Source organism: Tenrec ecaudatus, chromosome 18 (assembly GCF_050624435.1).
Source record: "Tenrec ecaudatus isolate mTenEca1 chromosome 18, mTenEca1.hap1, whole genome shotgun sequence".
Classification (NCBI taxonomy): domain Eukaryota; kingdom Metazoa; phylum Chordata; class Mammalia; order Afrosoricida; family Tenrecidae; genus Tenrec; species Tenrec ecaudatus.
Window position 1 is genome coordinate 16,565,401 of NC_134547.1, and position 16,845 is coordinate 16,582,245.

General features: G+C 43.2%; 1 long non-coding RNA gene across 2 annotated transcripts in view; it reads right to left on the minus strand.

The window, feature by feature from the left end:
- Window positions 1-16,845, minus strand: part of LOC142432002 (uncharacterized) — a 189,966-nt gene that overhangs the window by 133,368 nt on the left and 39,753 nt on the right. For both annotated transcript variants that reach the window (XR_012780863.1, XR_012780862.1), the window contains 2 exons: window positions 16,399-16,521; window positions 12,351-12,426 (listed from right to left, as the gene is read on the minus strand). This is a non-coding gene — a long non-coding RNA (uncharacterized LOC142432002). The remainder of the gene's footprint in view (window positions 1-12,350; window positions 12,427-16,398; window positions 16,522-16,845) is intronic.

Sequence of the window (16,845 nt, forward strand, 5' to 3'; positions counted from 1 at the left end):
ATGTCAGGGGCTTAAGTGGAGAGCAAATGTTTTGAGAAGGATGAGGGCAATGAATGTACAAATGTGTTTTACACAATTGATGTATGTATGGATTGTATAAGAGTTGAATGAGCCCCCAATAAAATGATTCAAAAAAATGAAAAAAATCCTCACAACTGGACCAGTAGGTAAATCACGATAAACAGAGAAAAGATTGAAATAGTCAAGGATCATCTTGCTTGGATACACAATCAATACTCCTGAAATCAGTAATCAAGATCTAAAATGATGCATTATTTTAGATGAATCTGCTGAATAAAACCTTTTTTTTTTTAAATAAACCTTTTTAAAGTGTTGCAATGCAAGGATGTTACTTTGAGAACTAAGGTGCCCCTGACCCAAACCATGTGTGTTAGCCCAGGTTAAGTAGAGAAACAAATCCAGTGACACTCTTTATGTATAAGAAAGAGCTTTACATCAAGAAGTAATTGTAGATCAAGAGAACATCCCAGCCCAGTCTAACTATGGTCCATAAGTCCAATACTAGTCCATAAGTTCCTCTTCAGATGCTAACAGCCACATGCAATGATGCAAAATGCAGGAAGATCACAGACTGGTGGGTCAAAAGTGGTGTTGGAAGCATCCCAGGGCTCTGGCAGGTCTCAGCATGGCTCATTAACATGAAGGTAATGGCAGAGGGGTAGGGGACAGGTTCCCAGAATCCCTCCTTATGAGAAGGCCACACCCACAAAGAGGTACCATCAGGCTGTGATCTGATTGACAGGCTAGTCTCCACCCCTACACTTTCATATTTTCAAGTAGACATGAAATTATGTGACTACCACACCATGGTATTTTAAAGCACCTCATATGCATGTGAAAGTTGGTCAGCGAATAAAGAAGACTGGAGAAGAATTGATGCATTTGAATTATGGGGCTGACAAAGAATATGGAAAGAACCATGGACTGTCAAAAGAACAAACTGATATGTTTTGGAAGAAGTACAGCCAGAATGTTCCTTAGAAGCAAGACTGGTGAGACACCGTGTCATGTACTTTGGACATGTTGTCAGGAAAGACCAGTACCTGAAAAGGGGTATCACGTATGGTGAAACAGAGAGGCAGCAAAAAAAGAGGATGGCCAAGACCCTTGACACAATGGATGGACACAATGGGCTCACTCATGACAGTAATTGTGAGGCTGGTACAGGACTTGGTGGCGTTTTGTTCTGTTGTACATAGGGTTGCTATGAATGGAAACCAACTCAATAGCACCTAACAGCAAGCTGCTTTTTATGGAGGTGTCAGTCTAGGGTATCAGTTGTAACCACACACATGATGTATCACCCATCTCTTGGTAAGGGTAGTGCTTCCTGCAGAGCCCTTGTGCACTTACATGTCTAACTGGGGGTTAGTGGTCAGCCAAACCACAGGGCAGTGGCCCCTATTCTGGCTACCACCTCTCCCTAAACCTCTTTTCCAAATTTATGAAGATGTACACTCTCCCACATGTTTGTGCACCTTAGTGTTTTCAGGGCATCCCTGTAATCCACACAAACCCAGAGTTCCCTTGTAGATGCATACAAGCTAGACCTCCCCACGGAGAAGTCGTGGTAAAACCAGGATTAACCTGTGTGCAGACCAGGCCTTCCCATATGGAGGTTGCTGAGTAGCTTCCCAGGATTACCCTTGATAGATCCCGCTCCCTTGCCAGCTGTGTCTTCTGTCTCCTAGTTGGGTCACCAGTTGTCTGGGCACAGATCAGTAACCTGACATTTTTCCTAAGGTGCTAAAAGTACAGCAATTCCATGATGGTAGCATAGAAGGCTTATTAAGGAGTTACTTAATGAAGGAAAGCCCTGGACACTTATGCAAAGTCTCCACACTTGCTAGAGGAAGGCAGGGATGTTTACCGGTCCCTCCTGATAACCTGTCCAAAGTATTTGAAACAAAGTCTCATTAGTTTTTATTCTAAATATTCTGGCTGTATTTCCTCCCAGACAGATTTGTTTGTTCTCCTGGAACCCCACGCTGTGTTCAGTATTCTTCTCCAGCACCACAATTCAAACGCATCAATTCTTCTCCAGGCTTCCTTATTCATTGCCCGGCTTTTAAATACAGATGAGGTGACTGGGAACTGCATGGTTTGGGTCGGATGTACAACAGGCCTCAAAGGGACAGCTTTGCTTTTTTAACCTGGCAACAGATTTACCAAATACAATGCGTTGTTTGATTTCTTGGGCATTAATTGTGGATTCAAGTAAACTGAAATCCTTGACAACTTATATCTTTTCCCCGTTTATTATGATGTTTCTTATTGATGCAGTTTGTGAGGATTTTGTTTTCTTTAGGTTGAGATGTAATCTATGCTAAATGCTGTAGGCTTTTATCTTCATCAATAAGTGTTTCAAGTCCCCTTGCAGTAAGCAAACTCATGTGATCTGCATGTCATCTGTTAATGAGTCTTCCTCCAATCCTCATAGTGCGTTCTTCTTCATACAGTTCAGCTTCTCAGATTATTTGCTCGGCACACAGATTGAAAAACAGTGAAAGGATAAGGATTCAGCCTTGACATATAACTTTTCTAGTTTCACTGCCTCTTTGTCTATGTACAGGTTCCAGAGGAACACAATTAAATGTTCTAGAACACTCATTCTTCACAATGTCATCCAGAGCTTGTTATGATCCACACAGCTGAATGCTTTTGCATCATCAAGAAACCATCTTTCTGCCATTCTCTGCAATCTAACATCAGCACTGTTACCAAAGGCACACAGTAGCCATGCAAATGTTCACTGAATGTGCAAAATAAATCAGGGGATCAATCAAATATTTAAAGGGTGGTGGTGTGGTGAGCTATGCACTGAGTTGATAACCAAGAGATTCGCAGTGTGAACCCACTGGCCACTCTGCAGAAGAAAGATGAGGCTGTCTACTCCCATAAAGAGTTAAAGTCTCAGAAACCAAAAGGAACAATTCTATCCTGTCCTATAAGGTCAATAGGAGTCTCAATCACCTGGATGACAGTGAGCGGAGTTGAGTTGGCCAAGTACAATGGTGTCTGAGTAGAACTGAGTCTTTGTCCTGGATTACATTTCTAACCCATCCAGCAGCACCATAGAAGACAGGCCTGATGATTTGCTTCCATAGGAATTACAGTCATGGATGGATCCAAGATGGTAGGCTAAGCAGATACACCACCCAGACCCTCTACAACAGTGGTTCTCAATCTTCCTAATGTCACAATCCTTTAATACAGTTCCTCGTGTCGTGGTGACCCCACAACCATAAAATTATTTTCGGTACTACTTCATAGCTCTCATTTTTCTACTGTTATGAATCGGGCAACCCTGTGAAAGGGTCATTACACACACACACACACACACACACACACACACCCCTGCCCAAGGGGTCGCGACCCACAGGTTGAGAACTGCTGCTCTCCAACAAAAACTTGAGATACCATGTGAAAGGGATACCAAAGATAATCCTGCAACCCAGAGCTTCAAATGAAAGAATATAGCAGCTCAGGTATCAGTGACAGGAAGAGACAGAACAAAAACAGCAAAGGAAAGGGCATGAGGAGGAGGGGACTGCCAACGGGCACATGCAAACATTTGGAACTATTACAAGAGGTGTTCTGGTCGGAGCAGGAACAAGATAAGCAGCTCTGCTCACTCAGAACTGCACCAGCACCCACACTGGTAATCTGCTGTCGGGATAGTGTGACCTCCTCCCTTACCTTGCACAACCTCCTAGTGACCACAAGTGCAGACCCCAGGATACATCCACCTACCCAGTGGCGAGTCAATTCCACCCTCTCACCATCAATGCTGTGCCACATTTTTTTCTTTTGCTTTATCTTTCTTAGTTCATTCCTCCTCGCCCCCACCTTTTGTTATTCTTTTTTATTTTACTTCCTTGTCCACTGCCTATTTATCTTTTCTTTATGATCCTGGACTGTGGATGCCCCACCCCACCACCACCACCTTCTTGATTAAACTGCTGACGGAACTGAAGCATAAATCTGCTGGATTTCTTATGAGGTGGTCCAGTAGCCTTTCTCTCTCGGCAAGATCTCTCTGGCTCTATTTGACCGCTTGTCTGCGCCAGTCCACCTCGGATTGTACTCCTGTGAGCTGTGTTCCCAGGGAGTAGTTTGGCAGCTGGCCATTTTGCCATTATTGGGATGTCTTCTCTTTTCTTCCTCTTTCCCTTCTTCTTAGTTCTTACCTTTGCATGTTTTCTCTTTTATTTGCTTTCATATTTCTTCCTCTCATCCCCTGGCCTCACCCCACACTTTTTACCTTTTGAACCTGTAGATACCCTCCTACCTCCACACTCAGTATCACCCACGCCTGCCCACCAAGGATGGTGGTTCGAATCCCTGCAGCGTGAGCTCTCCTTCCCACTCCAGCCATGTAGGGCACCCAATGCTGGTGCCAGAACTGAACCACTGATATCAATCTATCTATCTATCTATCTATCTATCTATCTATCTATCTATCTATCTATCTATCTCTGCTTTTTCCTGTCTTCATAGTTCTCTCTTCTCTCATTCTTGTTTTTCATTTTTTTGGTTTTTCTCTTCCCCCAACATTTTTCTTTCGGACATCACAGAACAGGTGCCTTGCCCACTGTCCCCTCCTCCCCAGACAGTGGGGCACACTCCTGAGGAGTGAGCGCCACCTTCCTACTGCACCCAGGTTTGCTGGCTAGTGCTTGCACCAAAACTGTGCTGCTTTGGAGATTTTTTTTTTTTTGCGGTTTTTTTTTGGGGGGGGGGGTGTTTTCTTTCATTTTTTTCTCCTTTCTCTTTTTTCTTAGTTTTTCTCTTTCCCCAACCCCTTGGATTGTTTTAGTTTTTGTTTTGTTTCCTTTTTTTCCCTCTTCCCCTCCCCCACCTTTCTCCTCTCTATTTTCCCTCAGCAGTCAGGAATCAATGACCAACCCAGCATATCTACCATCCTTCTGCCCTACCCACTGGCTGAATGCCACCACCCACTGCAGCATCACTGTATCTATGACAGATGGCACTAAAACTCACCAGTGTGCCCTCAGCTGCCCTGCATGACCAGCAATCAGCACCCACACCTGCTACCAAACCCACACAAAGGCAGGCGGTGAGTAGCAGGCTGCCAAACTGGTGACAAAGCTACCCACTCACGATATTGCCGGGGTATATTCAAACCAAGGGGAAGTAAAGTAGCATACAGAAATTAAAAAAAGAAAAGACTCACACTGTGGTCAAGTCCATTGGAACTCATAGCAGCTCCATAGTGTCAGAGTTACCGAGGCTGTAAATCCTTACTGCCTCCTTCTCCAGGGAACCAACACACATTCAGTTAGTAGCCCAACACTTAGAATCAACAAACTAATACAATAACACCATAATGTCTTGGAGACAGCTGTCACTGCCATCGAGTCAATGCTAACTCATAGCAATTCCCTGTGGGTTCCTGAGACTGTACCTATTTATGAGAGTAGAAAGCCCAGTCTTTCTCCTGAGTAGCTGCTGGTGGTTTTGAACTGCCGGCAATTGGGATCACAGTCCAACGCCTAGCCACTACACCACCAGGGCTCAGGCTGTAAAATAAGAAACCAATGTCAATTTGTACACAAAGACAACTATAAGCAAAAAGAGGGAACACAATGAATGTTGGCCTGGGACTACCATATAGTTACTATTTAATGCCCTCCTTGCTTTCTTAAGACATGTATTAATCTTTTTTAAATCATTTTATTGGGGGCTTGAACAACTCTTATCACAAGCCATACATACATACAGTGTGTCAAGCACATTTGTACATTCATTCTCAAAACATTTGCTTTCTACTTGAGCCTTTGGTATCAGCTCCTCCTTTTTTCAACATGTATTAATCTTGTAGGCATGGTTTTGCCTTTGTGAATGAGTTTTATTGAAAGCTCTGCTCTATCACCAACCCCCATTGTTGGTATGGCTAGTGTCCATTCACTTAAGAGTTTAATCTGTATAAGTAAATAATTCATGCCAGTTTATACTTAGATCATTTATTTTTCTCAACTGTGTTTTAAACTCTACCCCCCTGGCTAAATGAATGACTCTATCAATAGAATTAGATGATTTGTAATGTTCTCTATCATAAAATGATGATGACGTCTCTAAGGTGAACCAGAGACATATAAACCATAGAGATATGAATAGATTTGGGCCTCACACTTCATTCTAGCCCCAATCTAAGGATAAGTCGTTTTTATGACATGGCCCTGCTCAATGCTCGCCCTCATGAAGAGATCACTGAAAATATAGGTGTTATCGCTACGTGTGATGAAGTAACCAAGTGGTGGCCAGCTATCAGAAAGGATAGCATCTGGAGTCTTAAAGGCTTGTCTTCAAATAAGCAGCCATCTGAATGCAGGGTCAGCTGAGTGCACGTGGAAGAAACACACCAGCCTGGGTGACCCAAGGATTGTAAACAAGGAAGCCCAAATGCAAAGGTCAGCATTTGTATCAAAGAATAAACTGTGAACACCCAGTTGGCAAAAGGCTGTGGATGACAGTACAAGTCCAGAGTCCATTCGCAGGGTCCAAGTCTCTGGTGAATCCCCCTGACCACAGTCGAGGATGTGAGTCGCCTTGCTATCAGGCAGAGAGCATTGCAAAGTGGATTGTGGCACGCATAATTAGATTAGAATATAATACCTATCATTTGATCTCCCTTTTGACCCATTTTTTTCAGTTGTTTCAGTTTTTAATATCTTCCACTTTCTCTTTGATTGAAGTTTTACTGTTTTGTCTAGATGTTGCTGTTGTTGTTAGGATTTTTTGTTTGTTGGCTTGCTCGCTTTGTATGGTTTTATATGTGTTTAGCATTGTATGATTTTCTGTAGATGAAATCCATGATTGGTAGATCTTTAGAGTCAATAATTGGATAGGGACATGGCAGGGGAAGATGGGAGAAAATAGGGAACTAACAACCAATGAATATGAGAAGAAATTGTTCTGAAATTTACTTTAGTGATGATTGCCCATATCTTCTTAATATGATTGAATGATTAAATTATATGCTATATGAAGTATATGCCATAAAGACTATTAAAAAAAAGTAGGGAACAAATAATGTAGTTACAGAACTTACAAATGGAGAGGAAGTCAAGACAATATCAAGATAAAAAATGTTTTAAACTTGAGAAGATAATAATAAATACAGAGTAACTAAAAATATGAATAAATTTCTAAAGAAGAAATAATCAAATCTTAATACACTAAAACAGGAGCAATCAAAAATGATAGGAAAATCTATGCATAAAATGAACTCAGCACAGAAAAATATATAAAAAACCAAGAAGGCAACAAAAGCAAAATACAAAAGAAATAATAAGAGTAAATTCGTACCTATGGATAATTACACTGAATGTGAATGGATTAAATGCAGTAGTCAGGAGACAGTAGAATGTACAAGAAAACAGTACCTATCAATATTCTCTCTACAAGATACACACAGTGATAACACAATCTCAATCCAGGCTCCATCATCATTCTTTGAAGTCATAGAAAACTAACCATCAACATTTTATGGAAAGAGGTCCAGGTTAAGCAAAGTACTACTGAAAAAAAAGAACAAACAGGAGGCCTCAACCTCCCCAATCGCAAAATCTCCATTACAACTACAGTAGACAAAACAACATGTTACTGGTAAAACGAAAGACCTTAGCAACGCACTAACGACAACAATCCAACTTTAAAATGGCACTTCACCAAATGAAACATCCATGCCAACAGATAAATGAAATGCTACTGAACATTAGACACACCGAGATGTGAACAAACTGGAGTCCTTTTATACTGGTGGTAGGACTGCAAAATGGTGCAATCACTGTGGAAAATGATATGGTCGTTACTTCCTTAAAAATAGAAAATAGAAATAGAAATACTATATAACCTAGCAATAAATGATGAATAAACACCTCATAACATGGATGAACCTAGAGAACATTACGCTGAGAGTAATTAGTCAAACACAAAAGTTCAAATATTATGTGAGACCATTATTGTAAAAAGTCAAGGAAAAGGTTACACACAGAAAGAAGCATTCTTTGAAGGTTTACAGAGGTGGGAGAAGAGAGAGTAAACCATGTACATGGGTACAAATAAGAGCTGGAAACACAGGTAATCCAGGACAGATAAATCCCTCAGGACAAGAGAACAACAAGGGATCCAAATTGGTGGTGAGGTGGGAGTGGCAGGCCTGGTAGGGAATGTTCAAGGGTAAGCTAACAAAGAGGTATAGCCGTAACCCAGGTGGGGACAGAGCATGATAGTGGGACAGGAGGAAAGTCAAGGGAAATAGAGGAAAGAGCTAAGAGGCAAAGGGCACTTATAGAGGTCTAGACAAAGACACGTACATATGCAAATATATATACGATGGGGAAATAGATCTATGTGCCTATAGTTATAGGTTTAGTATTAAGGTGGCAGAAGGACCTTGGGTCTCTACTCAAGCACTCCCTCAATGCATGAATACTTTCTTCTATTAAATTGGCATTCTATGATGCTCACCCTCCCGACACACCGCTGAAGCCAAAGTGGGTGAACAAGTAAATGTGGTGAAGAAAGCTGATGGTGCCCGGCTATCAAAAGAGATAGCGTCTAGGGTCTTGAAGGCTTGAAGATAAACAAGGGGCCATCTAGCTCAGAAACAACAAAGCCCACATGGAAGAACACACCAGCCTGTGTGATCCCGTGGTTCTGAGGGATCAGTTATCAGGCATCAAAGAACAAAAATTCATATCGAGTGCACACCTCCATGATACGATCACCGAGGACAAACGGGTGCATAAGCAAATGTGGCGAAGAAAGCTGATGGTGCCGGCTATCAAAAGAGATAGCGTCTGGGGTCTTAAAGGCTTGAAGGTAAACAAGTGGCCATCTAGCTCAGAAGCAACAAAGCCCACATGGAAGAAGCACACCTGCCTGTGCAATCACAAGGTGTCGAAGGGATCAGGTATAAGGCATCATCAGAAAAAAAAATTAAATCTTACCATAGTGAATGAAGGGGGAGGTGCAGAGTGGAGACCCAAAGCCCATTTGTCGGCCACTGGAGATCCCTACACAGAGGGGTCTAGGGGAGGAGATGAGTCAGTCAGGGTGTGATGTAGCACTGATGAAGAATACAGCTTTCCTCCAGTTCCTAAATGCTTCCTCCTTCCCCCCAACTACCATGATCCGAATTCTACCTTGCAAGTCTGGATAGAGCAGAGGATGTACACTGGTGCAGATAGGAGATGGAGGCACAGGGAATCCAGGGCGGATGATACCTTCAGAACCAGGGGTGTGAGGGGTGATACTGGGAGAGTAGAGGGTGAGTGGGAACCGATGACAAAGATCTACATGTGACCTCCTCCCTGGAGGAACGACAACAGAAAAGGGGGTGAAGGGAGACACCGGACAGGGCAAGATATGACAAAATAATAATTTATAAATTATCAAGGACTCATGAGGGAGAGGAAAAAAAGAGGACTTGATGCAAAGGGCTTAAGTGGAGAGCAAATGCTTTGAAAATGATGAGGGCAAAGAATGTACAGATGTGCTTTATACAACTGATGTATGTATGGATTGTGATAAGAGTTTTATGAGTCCCTAATAAAATGTTTAAAAATAAAAATCAAAGAAACAAAAAATATATAAATAAATAAACCCCTCAGGACCAATATTGACAGTAGCCATACCTTGAAGGGTAGGGAAAGGTCGGGGTAGAAAGGGGGAACAAATCACAATGATCAACATATAACCTCCCCCCAGGGGGACAGACAACAGAAAAGTGGGTGAAAGGAGACATCGGTCAGTGTTAAGACATGAAAACTTATAAATTTTCAAGGGTTCATGAGGGAGGGTGGATAGGGAAGGGAAGGAGGGGGGAAAATGGAAAGAGGAAAACAGGGAGTGAACTAGCATAGAATCAAGACCCTTGTGTCAGTCTGGGTTGACTAGAGAAACAAATTGATAAACATACATATGTGTATAAAAAAGAGGTTTCTATACAAGAGCAGTTGAATATTGAAAAAACATCCCAGCCCAGTCCAAATCAAATCCATAAGTCCAATATTAGCCCAATTTGTAAAGTCCTCTTCAGACTAACAAAACACATGCAATGATGCCGAATGCAGGAAGATTACAGGCCAGTGGGTGGGAAGTCTTGTGGATCCAGTGGCATTGTAAGCATCTCAGCACTGGCAGGGGTCTCCACCTGGCTTCTCCAGGTCCAGGGTTCTGGCTACATCAAGGCTGGTCCATGTGGCTTCTCCTCAGAGATGTCTCGAAGGGAGGCAGCCTTGTCAGTAGAGAGTCTCCAAGGAAGTGAGCAGAATGAGAGAAACTCCTGCCTCCAAGGAGTAAAAATACCGGAGTTCTCAGAATTCTCAGAAAGCCATGCCCACATAGAGGCCTCATTGGCTATCACCCAATTGACAGACTAGATTCTACCCATTCATTCTTAATCCTTTCAAGTCCCAAATTGACACCAGATTATGTACTACCAAAACCCTGCAGAGACCAGAGAAAGGTCACAGAGGAGATAGTGGGCTCTTGTGGGCAACTCCATGGGAAAAATTAAAACGCCCCCATCAGACTCCCTGTGTATACAAGATCACTTATCACTATGATTTTTCTTTCTGGTAATGGACTACACATCATAGTTGAATAGTTCAGGTCCAGCTAAAGGGCTCTACAAACATAGCCAATTCAGTAAATATTTACTGAATACTCCTCCAAAAATGCAAGACCCTATGTGAGTTAAAGAAATGAAAAAGTGAACAATAGACAGCCCCTACCTTCAAATTTCCCCATCTCTGGCTCCAGAAAGCTCATCTACAACAAAATGTCCTTTGTCAATACTGTCCTCCCTTCTGCAACCCCTCAACCCAAACTCCGTCTCCACCCCACCAATACAAAGAGGTCCAACGGGAACTTCTCTCGCTTCTGAAATTGGCTGCACGGACATTTCAATGGCATGTGACCTCCCGAGTGAGACCTGAGGACAAAGCTCATGTTTAGAATTTCTCAGAAAGAAGCCACACAAATGGCTAGTATCAGACCCGGGCAAACCTTCAACTCAGGACAGTCAGTATCTGTTTCTGCTTTATAAACACTGTGGCCACCAAGTCTACAATAAGCTCACTGATGCATCAGAAGACAGGGATTACTTGATGATGGAGAGGAGAATGGTCAAACTAAAGTTAAATGGGTTTACTCGCACCTTTCCTGTGCCTTCCCCATAGGGGAAACAAAGTCCTACTACTTTTTCTCATACCCCCTGGAAGGCTTCCAGTGAGGACTTCCTTGTCAACCTCCCTTCGGTTCCCACGAGTAGTCCCCAGCACTCAACTCACCTCTCCTCTTTCTTTGAGCACATGGCCGGAAGCCTCTGGAACAGGAGTCAAGTCTAGCAACTGCTGAGATTCAGTGATTCTTAGTGTCTATGATGAGCACCTCTCTTCTGCCTTGGGTTGGGCCTAACTAAACAAGGTCTAGATCCAGGAGGCCCCAGCAGCCTGGGAAAGCACATGTCACAGGATTCTTCCCTCCTGCGGTACCCATAGTTTTCAAACCCTCTTGGATGTTAAGCACTGGGAATCTTCTACCAACCCCTTTCTCTCCTTTCCAGTCTGGAGCAATTCATCCACTGCCACCATCTTGATGACCAACAAGCGGGCATGGCTTTACCCACTATTCCAGGGTCTTAGTAACCAATGTGCCTCTTCCTGGTGCTACTCAGCTTCCCATCTTGTGTAGCTACGGAACTGGAAGTAATTGTCAACTGTGGGGAGCGGTGCAAGTTCCCAGGCAACAGCACAGCGATGGCCTACAGGGGGCCAAATACGAATGGAGTCAAGAGCGTGGGGAAACAGACAGTGTCATCCTCTCTTCTTCCAGCCCTAGTTCCCAAGCACTTTCCTGCCAGATATTAAGCTAGGGAGGGTCAGTCACTAAGAGGTATAAGGAAATCCAAATGAGAGGAGGAAAAAGGGGGAAAAATGTGAAGCAATCGTAACGTGCAGGTAGGGCAGGGAAATAGGCAGGAACAAGTTTTGCTGCCAAGTTATCAGTCGCCCTCTTATGTTCTTAAGAATGCTTCACTTCTTTTGTTTGACCAGCTTTCCTTCCCAGATTCCCGTAAAGCACATGGCCCAATCTATTGCCTGAAAGCAAGTCGTGCGTCACCCTAACTGTTCTCACCACCTCATGAGAACACAGCCCTGGGATTAAGGCACAGACTGCAAAGCTGAGGACCACAGCCTGAATCCTGTCCCGCAAGGTTGGGCCCCACACACTCTTCCAGCCAGATTCAAGCAACTTGCAGCAACACTAACAGGATGAAAGTTCTCATCTCTTACCTCCTTCTGTTGCTGCCACTTACGCTGGTGTACAGAGTCTCCAGCAGCCCAAATCCAGGTAACTAAGATTCATTTTCTTTAAAAAAAAAAAAAAGGGGGGGGGTTGGGGGGGGGGAAGGAAAATGTTGTAAACAGAAAAGAGCATGGTGAGACCTGCATGAAAATGCTGCAGCAGCCGCTTTAAGCCATAGGGATTTGAGGCAAGTTATTAGCCTTTCTAAGGAGCTCTCCTGGCACAGTGGGGTAGGTAGGCATCAGGCTGCTAACTGCAAGGTCGGTAGCTCAAAGTCTCCAGCTACTCCGCAGGAGAAAAGATGAGTCTTTCTGCTCCCATAAAGAGTTGCCATTTCAGATATGCTCAGGAGCAGCCAGGAGTTGGAATCTACTCAGTGCCAGTAGGATTGGTTCAGACGTAATAGTCTTTTCTTGTGCCAGATTCCTCATAATCAAAAGGGGGGACTTCATTCTTACATCCAAAGGGTGCTGTGAGATATTGCATGGGACACACGTGAAAGGATCTGCAATGGTAACTGGCAAATAAAGAAATACTGGCTCCATAAAGATGTCCTCCCTTGCCCTCTCCTCCAGCCCTTTTCAGAAGAGCAATGTCTTTCCCCAGAGCCAGTCTTGGTGGCTGTGGTGTGAGGGTATTAAAGGTAACTGTATATTTGTAAAAGATAAGGAAGTCCTTGCTAATATCCTTTATGATGCGCTGGACATGGCACCAATGAGGTTGAATAAGGCAACAAACTAGGGAAAGCATTATTACCATGTAGTATCCAGATGGAAACTTTATCCCTGCCTTGAAATCAGTGAAATTGGGAGAGGGGAGAATTTGAGAGCCATGTCTGGGAGAGGGGAGAATTTGAGAGCCATGTCTGGGGGAGGGGGGATTTGAGAGCCATGTCTGGGGGAGGCAGCCATATCTGCCCCAGTTTTCACTACCTCAAGGAAGCCCAGTCCTTGCCAGAAGAGCTACACAGAAGTGAGCTCACCTGAGTTGTTGACCCCCTGTGAGTTTCCGAGACTGTAACTGCTTACAGGAGTAGAAAGCAAGCCCAGCCTTTCTCCCATAGAGCTGCTGGAGTTTCAAACTTCCAACCAAGGGGATCACAGCCCAGTGCATAACCACTACACCACCAGGACCCCTCTCTCCCCCACGGCTACTTTAGGGTAAATAACTGTGTTACCTACTCAGCATCAAAAACCAACCAACACACTGATATCAAGTCCAATCTGACTCGTAGTGATCCAATAGGACAGACTAGAAATGCCCCCTTTGGGTTTCCCAGACTACAAATCTTCATGGGAGCAGACAGTCTGATCTTTTTTCCCTGGGAGCGACTGGTGGGTTTGAACTGCTGACCTTGTGTCAAACTCACAATGACAACAGAGACACTCTCAGTATCAACTCAGTCCTAACGTCAGGAGAATTCCACCCTGCTTCACCCGTTTCCAATGCTCCCCTACTCGAGACAATACTTACCCTACAGTGCCACAAGGGCTCCTTATATTGTCTTTTATAGAGGGTGTGAATCTGACTGTCCTGCCTCCCCCTCCTGCCCTCTAGATCGCAACCTCACACTATCCAGCCTGAATGAAAGAAGCTATTCTCCCCTTTCTAAGTTCAAGATGTTGCTCTTCTAAGGCTCTACTCCGGTTTTTGACAGCAGCTCTACTGACATCGGGAGCTGGGTAATTCTACACTGTGCATTGTAAGATGTTTAATAGCATCCATGACCTCTATGCACTAAATGATAACAGAAGCCTACCCTACCCCAGTTTTGATAGTCAAAAATATCTTCAGAAATTACCAAATCTCAAACAACAAAAAAAGAAATTACCAAATCGCCCCTGGAAAACAAAATCCCCCTTGCTACACGCCAGTAGTTCTCCAACCAAACGATGCATTCAAATTGGCTCTTTTCTAAACAGAGGATGGAGTGGGACCTGGGCATTTGTAGTCTTTAAAACGCTCCAAGGTAATTCTAACGCAAAGACAGAGTTGAAACCACAGCTTTAATGTGGAAGATCTATGCACTAAGCCTAAGCAGGTGCCCACTATGAACATGCTGTTATGACCACTAAGCAGAACATTGACCACTAATGTTATGCCCCATTTTTTTAATCTGCAAATCCTAATACTCTGAAATCCGTAACAAAAACTAATTCAAAGACTACCTTGAGGACTGAACATTTCAAGTGGTTCTCTGTTGTTTGCAATACTAAAAGCTTAAGTTGGACTCGTAGAAGGGCAGTATCAAAAGAAATGGAGGATAAATACTAAATTAAATCTAAAGGGGGCCCTTTAATAAATATCTCTGTGATATAAAATCATATCAGAGTTGCAGAAATCAAATTTGTAGAAATTCTTAAGACAGGATTTCATAAATCATTTTATGGTCCTAGCCTTTTTCACAAGGAGCTCTGGTCATGAGTTGGGCTCCTAACTTCAAGGTCAGTAGTTTGAAACCAAGAGCCCTTCTAAGAAAGAAAGATGAAGTTTTCTACTCCCATCGAGAGAAACCTACAGGGGCAATCCTACCCTGCCCTACAGGGTCACCGTGAGTCAGAATAAACTTGATGGCAGTGGGGCTTTTTTTAGCCTTTGTCACAAATAGAATACCGTTTAGAGCACATGGGTGGCTCAGGGCTTAAGAACAGTGCCACACAAGATTCACTTCATAGCGGCATTGTCAGGATAGAATTTTACACGCATAAACTTAAGAGTAGAAGAATCAACACTCAATCCGGTTCCTTGGCTCCTCACTGAACTTTCCAAAGAGTGTTTGCCTCATTTTATTCTTTGGTAGTAAAGTAGGTATTATAGCTGTCTCACACACAAGAGCACTAAAACACAGAGAGGCGAGTTCTCATGGCCTCCCTTATGCAGTAAATTAGGAGCAGACTGGGACCAACCACCACATCTTCCCCCTCACTGTCCCAGACACTTTCACGCCGCTACAGCGGTACAGAAAAAACAAAGGCACTGCCTTAAAGTCAAAGGACCTTCATCCAAATCCTGGCTTTGTACCAACTTCGCAACCCTAAACAAGTCACTTAACTGTTTTGAGTCTCTGTTTCATCATCTTAAAAAAAGAAACTTAGCACACAGAATAGTCATGAAGAGCCAGTGAGTTATAAAGAGCGCCTAATAAGGCTTCCGCGAATGGAATGAGGGAAATTCCTAAAACTCAAAAAATAACTCTGACTTCTAGTGATCCTAGGACAGGGTAGGGTTGCCCCTGTGGGTATCCAAGGCTGTCAATCTTCATAGAAGCCCCAAACCCCATCTAAACTGCCTATGTTGTGGTTAGCAGACCAACAGGTAACCAACCCCCTACACCAGCAGGGCTCCTTGAAATTCCTAAAGTAGCTCTTTTAACCAAGAGGGCAAAGATTTGGGGAAAGCTCACCATACCAGCAGGTGGTGCTATCTCAAACCACAAGACCAGTGGTGGAATGGGCTTAAGGTTTGTTTCCCAGCCAAAGAGTTGTGTAAAACCAGCCTAAATTTAATTGAACTCACTGCCATCAAATTGATCCCGATGCATAGCGACCTGATAGGACATGACAGAACTGCTCTCTGTATGTTTCCAAAACTGTAACTCTTCACAGGAGTAGCAAGTCTCCTCTTTCTCCTTTGGATCAGCTGATAGTTTCAAACTGCTGATTCTATGGTTTGCAGCCCAACACCTAACCCACTATGCCACCGCCTAAACCTGAGCTAAATTAGGGCCTAGAAAAAATGACCTCCAAACAAAATCTCGAAACAAAATCTGATCTTGACTTTTTATTTTTTTGTTTTTAAAGTAACTACCAAAAAAAATAAAGTAACTACATGCATGCTCAATATGTTCTTCTCGGGAGAAAGAGTGTTAAAGGAATACATTTTTTAAAAGAATTTAAGGAAAAGGAATACGTAAGAATGCTTAGAAATCTATTATCTGTAACAACACATTTATTGCTTAAATTTCTGATTATAATATTGCTCATAATAATGGCTGACACGTGTTGGGTATTCGTACGTAGCAGGCCCAGCACTCACCTGTCAGTTTGTTGCATTGCGGTGACTTGCATGCTGGTGTGATTCTGGAAGCCATGTCGTCCACTTCAAACACAGCTGGGTCATGGTGAACAGGTTTCAACGGGGCTTCCAGACACAGCTGGACTAAGAAAAAGTAACAGATGGTCCACTTCTTAGATATAGCCACTGAAAACCTTATGACTAGCAGCAGAACATTATCTGACATCGTGCCAGAAGATAGTTGGGCCCCTCAATTGGAAGGCATTCAAAACACAACTGGGAAAGTAGGTCGACCTTCGTGAGTGAACGGAGCAAAGCTTTCCAGACCTTTACAGGATGTTTTCTTTATATCCTCTGTTCCCGTAGGATGTCTATCTGATCTTTGTAAAGTGAATTAATCAATGCCTTGATGAATGTTCATCTATACATTTCTGTATAGAAAGCATGGTTTTGTGATTATAATAGTAA